Below are 12077 nucleotides of genomic sequence, written 5' to 3'. Positions count from 1 at the left end.
GAAAACAGGATGGCAGTTCCTTATAAGGCTAAGAAATTTTGTATATTTACCATACAACCTAGCAATCCTACTCTGAGGTAGTTACTCAGGAGAAATAACAAGTATATATCCACACAAAGACATATATAGCAGCATCATTTATAATAGCCAGAAATTGGAAATAACCCAAATTTCTATCTGCCAGTAGGTAAATAAACAAGTTGAGGTATATACATAGTATGGAATATTATACAGCAAGAAAAATAAATGAAATAATATGTCAACTACATGGGTGAATACCAAAATGTTATTGTAGGTAAAAGAAGTCAAACACAAAAGACTACATTTTGGATGATTCCATTTATGTAAAATTCTACTAAAGGTAAAAATATAATGACAGAAAGCAGATTAGTGGTTGTCTGGGGCGAGGGATCAGGGAGGAGGGAATTACTGCAAAGGGACAAGGAGGAACTTTCTAGGGGGATGATACTGTTCTAGCTGATTTGGGTGGAGGTTACATGACTGTACACTATCATCAAAATTCATCGACTAGTACACTTAAAGTGGGTAAATTTTATTGAATATACATTATAACTCAATAAAATGAGAGGAGGAAAGAAGAAAAGAAAGAAAGAAAGAAAGAAAAAAAGAAAGAAAGAAAGAAAGAAAGAAAGAAAGAAAGAAAGAAAGAAAGAAAGAAAGAAAGAAAGAAAGAAAGAAAGAAAGAAAGAAAGAAAGAAAGAAAGAAAGAAAGAAAGGAAGAAAAAGAAAGGAAGGAAGGAAGAAAAAGGAAGGAAGGGAGGAAGAAGGGAGGAAGAAGGGAGGAAGAAGGGAGGAAGAAGGGAGGGAGAGAAGGACGAAGGACAAAAGGAAGAAATGAAAAAAAGAAAAAGAAAGGGAGAGAGAAATCAAGAGAGAAAGAAAGAAGAAAATGAAAAGAGAGGCCAAGATTAGAAAACCTTCATTCTGCAAGTAAATAAAATGGTTTGAAGGGATAAAATAAAATTTTACTCAGCCCCACAAAAGGGGACAATTTTAAGCCACAACAAGTAAGTCTGAAATGCAGGCATTTTTATGTTATGCTCATCACAATGAATTCTGAGATTCCTTTGTAAACTGGGTGCAGGGGAACAGGACTAACATCCACATTTCACTTCAGTCTTGCTACATCATGTCAGCCACTGAGTCAGGAAGCATCATCAGGCCTGGGGTATTTCCATTATTTGCAATAATGTGCTATATATACCTTCAGGTTTGCCTTCAGAGTGTGGTCTGCTTCCTCTAAAAACAAAATATCATTCTTACTATGACATTTATTTTGTGCTTTCCTTTTTACCATCACCTTAGAGAATACACCATCAACAGCTTAACGTTTACATCAATGAATCAAGGCTGTTTCCATAGCAACACCTCTAATTCTCCAGAACTGCAATTTTATGTCAATTTACTATTAATGCATGATGAAACAAAAGAAAGCAGACAGAACAGAAAAATCTTAGTGCCTGAGACTGACAAGCAGAACAAGGAGGAAAGCAAGTAAGTGCGTCATTTGCAAAGCTTTTAATACTTAGTGGGCTATGATATTATGCAGCAGTTAACTATTTCATGCTTAGGTTTGTATAATTTCATAGGACTATAGAGTCTTTGAGCTCAAATGGCCTTAAAAGCCATTTTAAAGTCTGGGAAACTCAGTCCTAGAAGAGGTAAGGGATTTAATGAAGGTCAGTTGTCTAGTAAGGGGCAAGGCCAAGACCAGAACCCAGGATTCAGAATTGAAGCCTGGGGCCCTTTTAATGCACAACATGATGTTGCCTCTTTGACCTCTTAGTTCCAGTAGCTGAGGCTCAGCTAAATACTTTTTTGTGGAATCTATTGTACTGAATACCAAGAATTTCACTCCCTGGCCTACCAGCAAGGAAAGTGAATTCATGAACTGTGGCCAGCAGGGCCGCTGCCTGTACTAAGAAATAAAATCAGATGCCCTGTGGCAAGTATGTATGAGTCAGAATTCAACTGCAGGAAGCAGAGACCACCCCAGAGATTTTATGCCAATGAGATTTAATATAAGGAATTTAGTGCTTTGGAAACTGGCCAAAGGACCAGAAGACTGGACTAGAGTTGAGGTCTCCAAGAATGATGCCCAAAACACTGTGGAAATGACCCACCAGTGAAGCTTTCGCATCTGGGGCAGTGGCACCACTCATGTCTATATTTAGACTGCCCAGATGGGTCAGGTGTGGGTGGACGGTCAAGATCTGCAATCAATGCATTTTAATATATAGCTTAGTACAGAATGCCCAGCAAATGCATCCTTTATTTTCTTGAGTCATTGCTACTATGGAATTGTTATAGAGAATTAATTTGTCTCTCCTCTCTCCTGCATACTACCATCCCCAGAAATAGCCAGCAAAGCTGGTTAAAGTCAGCACCTTTCCTTTTGCTGGGTGTTCTGAAATAAATAGAGCCATTTCCTCCTGCCCACAATGGTGAGCTATTCTTGATGGGATATTCATTACCTCTGACCTATGAATTTGGGCACCTCAAGAGGGATTTAGTTTCCTTAATTAAGAGTTTGGAAGACACGCTCCCAATTTTATACTGCATCATTATCCCATGTCACTGTTTCTCCATTTTATTATTATTGGTTAACACTGTAAGAATAAAATCAAATTGAAAAATGTAGCAACATGGTTTCAGAGAAAAATATTAAGGATACTTGAAGAGACAAAGGTGCTGTTTATTTAAATACAATTTTGTTTCTTAAATATATCTTTATTTTTTGTTATGGACACAACCAGATAGCCTAAGAGCCTGCATTATGTATTTTTCTTGGTATTGCCAGATGGAAAATCTATTTTGAATAAGCAGCAGCAGAGGGCACTCTTCTTACAGATTAGTTTCCATCAGAATTTTTCTTCTTAAAGGAAAATAGGTATTAGGATGTCTTTGTGTATGTTAATAACTTTGTGGCTCCTCCTAAATATGTACAAATAATTTTTATATAGTATTTATTTATTCATATAAATATATTTTATGTATTTATATAAATATAAATAAATGCATACTTATATATTTAAATTATTTATATATATTGGGGGGGAATTATGAATTTGTTAACATGCAAAATATAGATAGATATCATACAGATAGATAGAGATTACTCTGATGGTTTCTCCCTTATCCATTAATAGTGGCTATGTGATTATGTTCCCTTGAATAATTACCACTTTTTTTCTCCCCAAGTATGTTAACTTACTGTTACCATAGCGTACTGTATTGCCATGGAAACTTTTAACCTTGAGCTCAGAAAGTTTAGACTTTGGGGTACTGTCCTTCAGTCCTCTAGTTCATATGCCTTTTCTTGAAGTCCTTTCTGAAGAACCATAAGCATGTCCAAGCTTTTTGGGAGCATGTCCAGAAAAGAAGGGGGTAGATCAAGTTTCTAGTTCTAGGGACGGCTTTGGTTATGCTCTCTGCTGAGGATGACTACACACTGCTCCAATACTTCTCCCTTCCTCTTCTCTTGATCTCCCTTCCACTCCCATATCTCTGCTCCTCCAAACCTTTCTTCACTATTCCATACTTCTGTCATTCTCTTTCACTTCCAAAGTCAAGGACATCACTGCCTAAGCTACTGACTCGTGGTAGCTCATCTCCAAGACGACCCCACCAATGCCTGCCTCTTGTTTACAGTCCCTCAGAGTGCTCCTGCATCCAGCAGGGCCAATCCATGTAACCACTAGCAAACTGTGGGAAAGGCCACTTGTGACTGGTAAAGCTAAGGTTGCGAAAGATATGTAGCTTCCATTTTGCTCTCTCTTAGATCACTGGGCTAGCTGCCACGTTGTGAGGAGGCTCAAGTAGTCCTATGGAGGGTCCTTGTTTCAAGAAACTGAGCTCTCTTGCCAATAACCAGCCATGACTTATCAGCCACGTGAGTGAATCACCTTGGAAATAAATCCTCCGACCCTAATAAAGCCTTCAGATGCAACCCTGACAGATATCCTGACTATAGTCTCATAAGAAACCCCAACCAAAACCACACAATTAAGTCACTTCTAAATTCTTGACCTGCAGAACCTGTGAGATAATAATGTTTATTGTTTTAAGACACCGAGTTTGGGATAATTTGTTTTGCAGCAATAGAAACTAATACCCATCTCATCTTGCCTGATGCATGTTGAGCATTGCTGCCTTTGTGGATTCACACCCCTGGGACTTAAGCTCTCCAATAGTGCATCACTAATTTCAAGATAAAGTCCAAATCCCTTGATGTGTCATGAGAACTTTCATGATCTGATTGCCTCCCAGCCTCACTCAGCCCACTCTCCCTTTCCTCCCCGCATTGCTCCAGCTACACTGAAACACCTTCATCTCTCAGGTGTGAAGGAAACAATTGACAGATAAAGTATAGGATGTGCAATTTAGTTAGAATTTTAGATAAACAACAAATTATTTTTGTTGTTACACAATATTTGGGACATATACTATAAATATGGCATGGCATATACTTATTTGAAAAAATTTTGTTGTTTGTCTGAAATTCAATTAAATGGGGCATTCTGTACTTTTAGCTACTAAATCTGGCAACCCTATAGATGTGAAATGCTTCCTCTCAGCTCCTGATCTTCCCCCTGCTTGGATCATTGCAGCTCCCTGCTGGCTAACTTTCTGTCCTGCAAGACATCAGTGCTTCAGGAAAGCCTATGCTGACTGCCTCCACCACACACACACCTGCTACAGGTTAGATGTCCTTGCTGCAGGCTCCCACCTCACCCTGTCACACACACTACAATTATTAATTTGCCTGTCTCTGAACTTCTGGAGGAAGGAATAGACACTATTCCTAATAGATATCTGATATGAGAGTCTTAGGAATGTATTTTTCAAGTTTAATATATCCAGTGAGTATGTCTCCAAAGGAAATGGTTCTCAACTCTGGCCTCCCATTGGAATCATCCAAAGAAGCCTTATAAAAGCTCTGGTTCTACCTTCCAGAAGATCTAATTCATTTGGTCTGGGGAGGGACAGTGAATCAGCTTCCCAGGTAATTCTAACATGCAGCTAGAGTTGAGAACCACTGCTGCATATTACATCATAAGGATCTACTGGATGCATTGACCTAGTCCTATAGCAGAAGACTTGGGGGCATTAGGGACTGAGCCAGCTGGAGTATTTCCATACTGTAGTATAGAATTCAAAATCTATAACATCCTATAAGATAGCTGAAACAGGACATCTGTATTCCAGGTAAAGGTATATCCTGACTCTGCCACTTCCTTTATGGTAAAACAAGTACTTTGTAAATTTAAAAAGACTGTAAAGATTGAGTGTATTATTATAATTTACTTTCTAAGAAATGTGGGCTTGCATATCAGAGAGATTATACCTATCAGAGATTGCCTGCTACTGTATGTGCAGAAGCAGAGCAAGGGGGAAATGTAGACAGACTGTACCTTCAAGTGTAGCATTTATTTATGTTACCATCATGAATATCTTGTCAAGCATTTCAGATCAGACCATTTTTTAGCAGTTAGCCTTACACCAACAGAGAGTACAGCAAATAGCTAAGAGCATAGCTCTGGAGCTACACAGCCTGGGTTTAGACCCTGACCCTGTTATTTATTTGCTGTGACTTAAGGAAGATGCCTAACCTCTAGGCTCAATGTCTTTATCTGTATAATAGGGGTGATAATAAAATAGCACCAACCACATGGCTAAGGGCCAGGTTCTGAACAAAGCACTTTATACATATTATCTCTATATTTTCAGAACCTGACACATAGTAAGTGCTTGTGTTTGCTATCATCAGTATTCCATGGTTTCACAGTTCTTACTCATGGGAACAGCTTCTGAAAGATTTTAGCAAAGGGCCTATTCCCATTTAGAATGTTTAGGTCGGCTTCAGAGCAAGCCCTTTGCCCAGGTCACATAATGAGGTTCTCTGGGAGTGAAATATGGATTTGCATGATTGATCTTCCCTTCATTCTTGGCTCACTTTTTCAGCCCATCTGGCTTCCCTTCTTTAGCGGCAGAGCATGAAAATCCCCAAAGCTGAACCAAGATGATGGTTCACAACACAACTTGCTTATCCAACTCCCTCTACTGTGGTCCTTTCGTGATTTAGAAGTACAAGTATTCTGAGCTCACATGGATAGTCACCTCCTCATTGCATGGCCTGTATTTTTTCCCCAACTTCTTCAGCCACCTAGGTTGCCATATTCAGTGAATGAAAATAGAGAATACTCAGTTAAATTTGAATATCAGATGAACAGTGATTCGTTGTTATTTGCTATTTAACTGGAATTCAAATTTAACTAGGTGTCCTGTGTTTTATCTGGCACTCCTGTAACTACCCTCTATGAACTCAAGTACTGCTAGGCTTCCTAAATGGTGAGTAACAGCAGTTCTTTCTAGCCCCATGTAGGATCCAGGGTGTTAACAGGCTTGTTTCTGTTAGCCATATCTGCCAAGCCAAATACACAGTTCATTTCCTGGCAACATAAACCCCACAAGATGCTTGCAAATCAGAGATCTGTGCTCAAATAACTTTGAAAAACTGCATTCTTTTTAACTCCAAACACTTCCACCCAAGTTTACAGATTTTTCTTGTCTAATATTTTGGTTCTATCTTGTTTTATTATTTACATAATAATATTATTATACATAATATACATGTAATATTATACATAACAAAATATATGTAATGTTATCTATATGATAAATATACATTTCAAATATTCATTTTATACATAAAATTTTCTTTGACTTATCACCTTTTTAAACTAATTTCTGTTCACCATTCCTCTATACTTCTCAGACCTTTCTCCTGGCATCAGTATTCTCTTCCTAAAGGCCATCCTTTCTGGGAAAAAGAAGTAAGAGTTCCTTTTAGTGAAATTCTATTGGTGACAAACTCTCAGTTTTTGTGTGTCTGAAAATGTCTTTACTTCCCCTTTTTCTTGGCAGATAGTTTGATTGAGTATACAATTCTAAGTTGACAGTTATTTTCTTTCAGCATCCCAGTCAGCATTCCATTGTTTTCTAGCTTTGATGTTGTGGCTGAGAAGTTTGCTGTCATATTGTCAGTCTAACGGGCATTTCTCTGTATGTAATCTATCTTTTTTCTATGACAAGATAAAAGATCTTTTCTTTATCTTCATAATTTTATTATGATAGTTTTAGATGTGAATTTATTTTTATTAATCATGTTTAGCATTCACTGTGATTCCTAAACCTACAGAATTATGTCTTCCAAAATTCCATGCTATTTCCTGCCATTTATCTTCTGTGTATATATTACCACTTCTCTTTTTCTCTTTTCTCTCCCTCTGTAACTCCTATTGGACATAGTAACATCTGCACATTCTACCATTTCTTTTAGACTCTCCATATTTCTATCTTCCTGTGCTGCTATCTGAATAATTTCTTCAGATCTATCTTTTAGTTTACAAATTCTGTTTTTAGGAATATCTTATCTGCTAATTAATCTGAACATCGAATGTTAATTTCAATGATGATGTTTCTTATTTACAGAAATTCTACTTTCTTTTTCAATCTATCTGTTCTTTTTTTAAAAAAAGCATCTTTTTCCTCATTCATATTTTCTATTCCCTCTTTCCTTTCTTTAAATAATTTAAATACTTCTATTTTATATTTTATATCCAATAATGCCAATATTTGAAATCCTTAGAGATAAAATTCTGATGTTAATTTTTTCTAGAAACTCATGATAGTTTGTTTCTTTATGTGTTTTGTAAATTTGAATTTTGAACTCATGTTTAATGGACTCTATCTGTGGGAAAACTGAAAGGCTTAGGTGGATAATGAGCCCCTCTGGAAAGGATTTTTGTAATCTTGCTGCAGGCACTCTACAGCATCATAATCTGAAACTATATTAAGTTGACTTCTTATCTTGTGGTTGCTTAGATGATAAAGGTCATCTGTTATTATGAAATACAATGTGAGGCTTTTCCCCACATAAATAACAGCTCAAAATAGAAATACCCCTTACATCTCCCTTTTCTTTAATGGATTTTTTTTTCTAGTTTCCCCTTCTATCTAATAGAGAAGACATTTGAGAATCCAAGCTTAATGCAAGTATCTCAGTTTCAACTGCTATCTCTCATGCTATTAGTCTCTCACTATTAACACTCAAAGTGCTGGGTTTCCAGGATCAGAAAACACTCCCACCTCAGATGTGGCTTAAGTACTAGCTTACCGGTTTAGTTTCCTCCTTTTTACTTTTGCCCCTGGAGAACCTCTCTAATTTTGCACAACTATACATTTTAAATTATATATTTTATCTATAACTTCTAGGTGTTTTGTGAAGAGAAGGTTTTTTTTTAGAAAGGCTGATTCACTCTCTTACCAGAGAATGGAGCTCCAACCCATACTCTCCAGCTCACTCCTGGAGATTCACATTGCATACCATTCAGCACATTCGTCGGGCCTGAAATAAATAAACCAATGATGGCTTGTTTAAATCATGTTTCTTGATACTTCCTTTTGACCCTTAAACCTTTTGTTCCAATAACACCTATCCTTTAGAGCCAGTAATTCCTGGAACACTCTTAGGAAACAGTGGTCTAATGATTTGCACCATGATAATAAGCAAGAGAGTCTGTCTGCTAGGGGACAGAAGCCCTTCTTGATAAACCTGGGGAATGGCCAAGGAAAACTCTGCAAGCTAATTGTCTTAGCATTCCTAAGAGGGTTTTGGGGTTTTGTTTGTGGTCCCCTATGGAATCCAGAAACACTGGGCATATTTTCTCCCCTCCTTGCCAGCACCCAGAGCTAGTGTTATCTCTACTCACACACAGAAGGAAAGGAAGTGCTTTTCATTCTAGCTCTTGTTTTCAGGTCCAGAAGTTCCCATGGTATTATTCTGGATGTTGAAACTTTCCAAACACAGTGTCATGCAGTAAATTTGGTGGAACAGTTGTACAAAATCTGTTCTGCCGTTTTTGAATGAAGGAACTTATTCTGTTTATTTTTAGACCATAAAATATCTATTTTTTCTGACAACTCAGAAACAACCAATATTGAAAAAGAATTTCACTCTTGATTGAGGGAAAGAAGTTTAGGTAGCTCTCTAAAAATTGAAAAAAGTTTAAATGAGCTGCCTAAACAACATAATCTTACCTGATGTACAATTGAATCACAGTGAATTAAATGGACATGTCATAAAATTCTTTCACTCTGTAGTACAGATAGCTTATGTGTTTCTGGAACAAGATTTTTCCAAATCGTTGGAGTTGCATAGTTAGGGAACTTAATCTTGTGAATATTTTCAGGTACTAGGAGAGTAGGGAATTGTTATTAAAATTATAAAAATGCAATGATAGAATCCAATTTTATATAACAAACACATAAGAGAAATAAGAGTTCTTTAGGAAATATTTGTATTGTTTGATTACAGTAAAAAGTTATCAGAACACTGGGGTAAAGACCTGAGTCTCCTCCAGCCTTTCTCCAAAATTTAAGGTTTGCCTTTAAATTTTCTTCACTGCACTTACGGCTACAGATATACTATGTAGGCTTCCCAAACAAATAATCTAGAACAAACAATGGTTATCTTATTGGCTATATCTGGAAGATATTGTACTGTGCACTTTGGAGGGAAAATAGGATAAAATGCTGAAACCTGTGTCCTCGTCCTCCCCAGGGAATCCCTGATATTATGACCAGAGGCTGAGGATATTGCTCCTGCCATTGGTGTTTGGGGCCTCATGAAGGGTCATATGTAATGTCAGGGAACAGACCATATTAGGTCCAAGGAAATAGCAGGGATGGGCTTGCAAGAGAAATCAGGCTGGGGTCTCACAGTGCCAACCTGAGTTTGATTCAAGGTGACCCTCTGCATCAATTGGGCATTGACATCATCTGCCCAGGGAATAGGAGCATGGTTTATAGGGCCAAGGTAAGTACCATTGTTAGGTAGAATTGACTCCTTTATCATTATCTGAGAAAGAATAGTGATAAAATCCTTTGTGTCCAGCCCAAGTTAGGGTTGACATAGAGCTTTGCACAATGCCTCATTGCCTGAGAAACCCACAGAAGACTGTTCTTCCCTTCCTACCCATATCTGGAATGGGGCTGAGAAAGAAGCGTTTCACTCTCTAGTCACACATCTTCCTGGATCATGCTCACTTGCAACCCTTCTCTCAGTTTATCAAGACCATCTGAACTTTTTCCTCAGCAAAAACTCCACAGGGACAGGGAGGCAACAAAATTCTGCTACCTGGTTACTTTCACAGATCTACAGAGAAGACCTGCCACATAGCTCTACATCATACCCATGTCCACATCAGAGAAGAGCATGGTGGAAGGACAAAAAAATGAACACAAAGTGTCAGAATTGCCTGACTGGAGCAATAATCTTGAAATGATTTCACAGAGGCAGAAGTAATCCAAATTTATATCTGTGAACCTTTTCCAAAACCAGGCAACCCCAACTACCTGGCCACCCACAGGGATCAAGGTAGGCATGAAAAGAGGAAGAAAGTGATTAGTTTAAAGACTCCAGAATTCTAACATGCCCAGGGGAGTCTTCACACCTACACTGCTCCCTGTACCCAGCTCCTCTGAACTTTATCTGCCAGCTGTGGGCTGGTTTAATGTGCATGACATTATGCCACATTCATTTCAAGCTCCTGTGTAGGAGCTCATGGTGGATCCTGACTACCTGGGACATATTCTCGTGATATGCACTTCCTAATCCCCCTTCCGAGGTTGAGCGCACACAGACCATTAAGGTTTTAACTGTTACCTGTGTCATGTACTAGGATTTCTTACTCATATATATATATATATGAAGTTTCTGGGAGCAACAATATTTTTCCATGTGTCAAATGGATTTTTACTGGGTACCGCATCTTTCATGGTGATTTTCGTGACCATTTGGTGTTTGAGCATGGATTCAGCAGGCCACCATAGATAGGAAAAACACCTGGGTTTGATAATCTTTTCATCCAAAATGTTATTTAGGATGTGTTGTCTTCTTATGGACATGTGCAGAGATCAAGCCCATAGCTAAATTGTTGTATGTGTTACCACAGAGACATCCAGGTGTCTGTGCCCTTAACAGTTCAGTCCTGAGTGACCTAGTGGCCTGATGATACAGCAAGTCCTCTAAGAACAACTCATGAGCCTCTCTCTGTAGAGATATACTTCTGTCAGTCTCAGAACTGAAAGCTCTATGGCTAGGAACCTCACGTGACATTCCACCCATTTTTCCAAAGCAGCCATTTTCCATTTAGCTTTAACTTGTTTGCAGTTCTTCATTCATGAAGCTAATGTAATGATGTTTATTAAATTTTGTGAAGAAAAAACTCTGTTACCCCCAAATTTTATAGACAATCGACAGAAAGCCATTTTAAGAAGTACTTCAAATTCAACACAAGCAAATGGAATTCATCATTTCCCCTCAAAACCCCGCCCTTGTCTTGTTTTCTCCTCCAGTGACTGGCATCACCATCTATCTATTTTCCCAGATGAAAGATTAGAAAACACTTTTGCTTCCTAATCCTTCCTTATATCCCATATTCAAGTACTACGTCATTCCACTTCTTCATTCTAGCGAACCTATTCCTTTTTCTTTATGCTCAGTTCTTCTTCCCCAGTTCAGGCCACATCATCTCCCTGCTGGATCCTCACACAGAGTGCTAGGCTGTCTCCTTGATTCTGCCCTTGCTTTCCCTCCATCCATCTATCAATGCAATGAGGCTCTTTCCTTGCCACAAACTTTCCATGGCTCCCTAATAGTCATTAAGGAGTGTCTAGATACTCTTTCTTGGCTAATAGGCTCCGCAGGATCTAGCCCCTGCCTTCCTCTCTGGAGACTTCTCTTGCCCTTTGCCTCTCACACTCTGCATTCTGGCCAGACTATCTTTGAGTCTCCAGACACACCCTGCTCTCTCACATATTTGCACATAATTCTGGCTAGACCCTACTTAAATATTTATTTTTCTGAGGATGATTTTGTGAGCCTATAAGCCTAGTTAGATGGCACCCCATGTAATTCTATAGGACCCTGTACATCTATCACAGGCAGCATCTTTATTGCAGGTTATTGACCTATCTTTCACAAAGTGCTA

Source organism: Manis javanica, chromosome 6 (assembly GCF_040802235.1).
Source record: "Manis javanica isolate MJ-LG chromosome 6, MJ_LKY, whole genome shotgun sequence".
In the NCBI taxonomy this organism is placed as follows: Eukaryota; Metazoa; Chordata; class Mammalia; order Pholidota; family Manidae; genus Manis; species Manis javanica.
The sequence above is the reverse complement of the archived record's forward strand: the minus strand, read 5'-3'. Positions refer to the sequence as shown.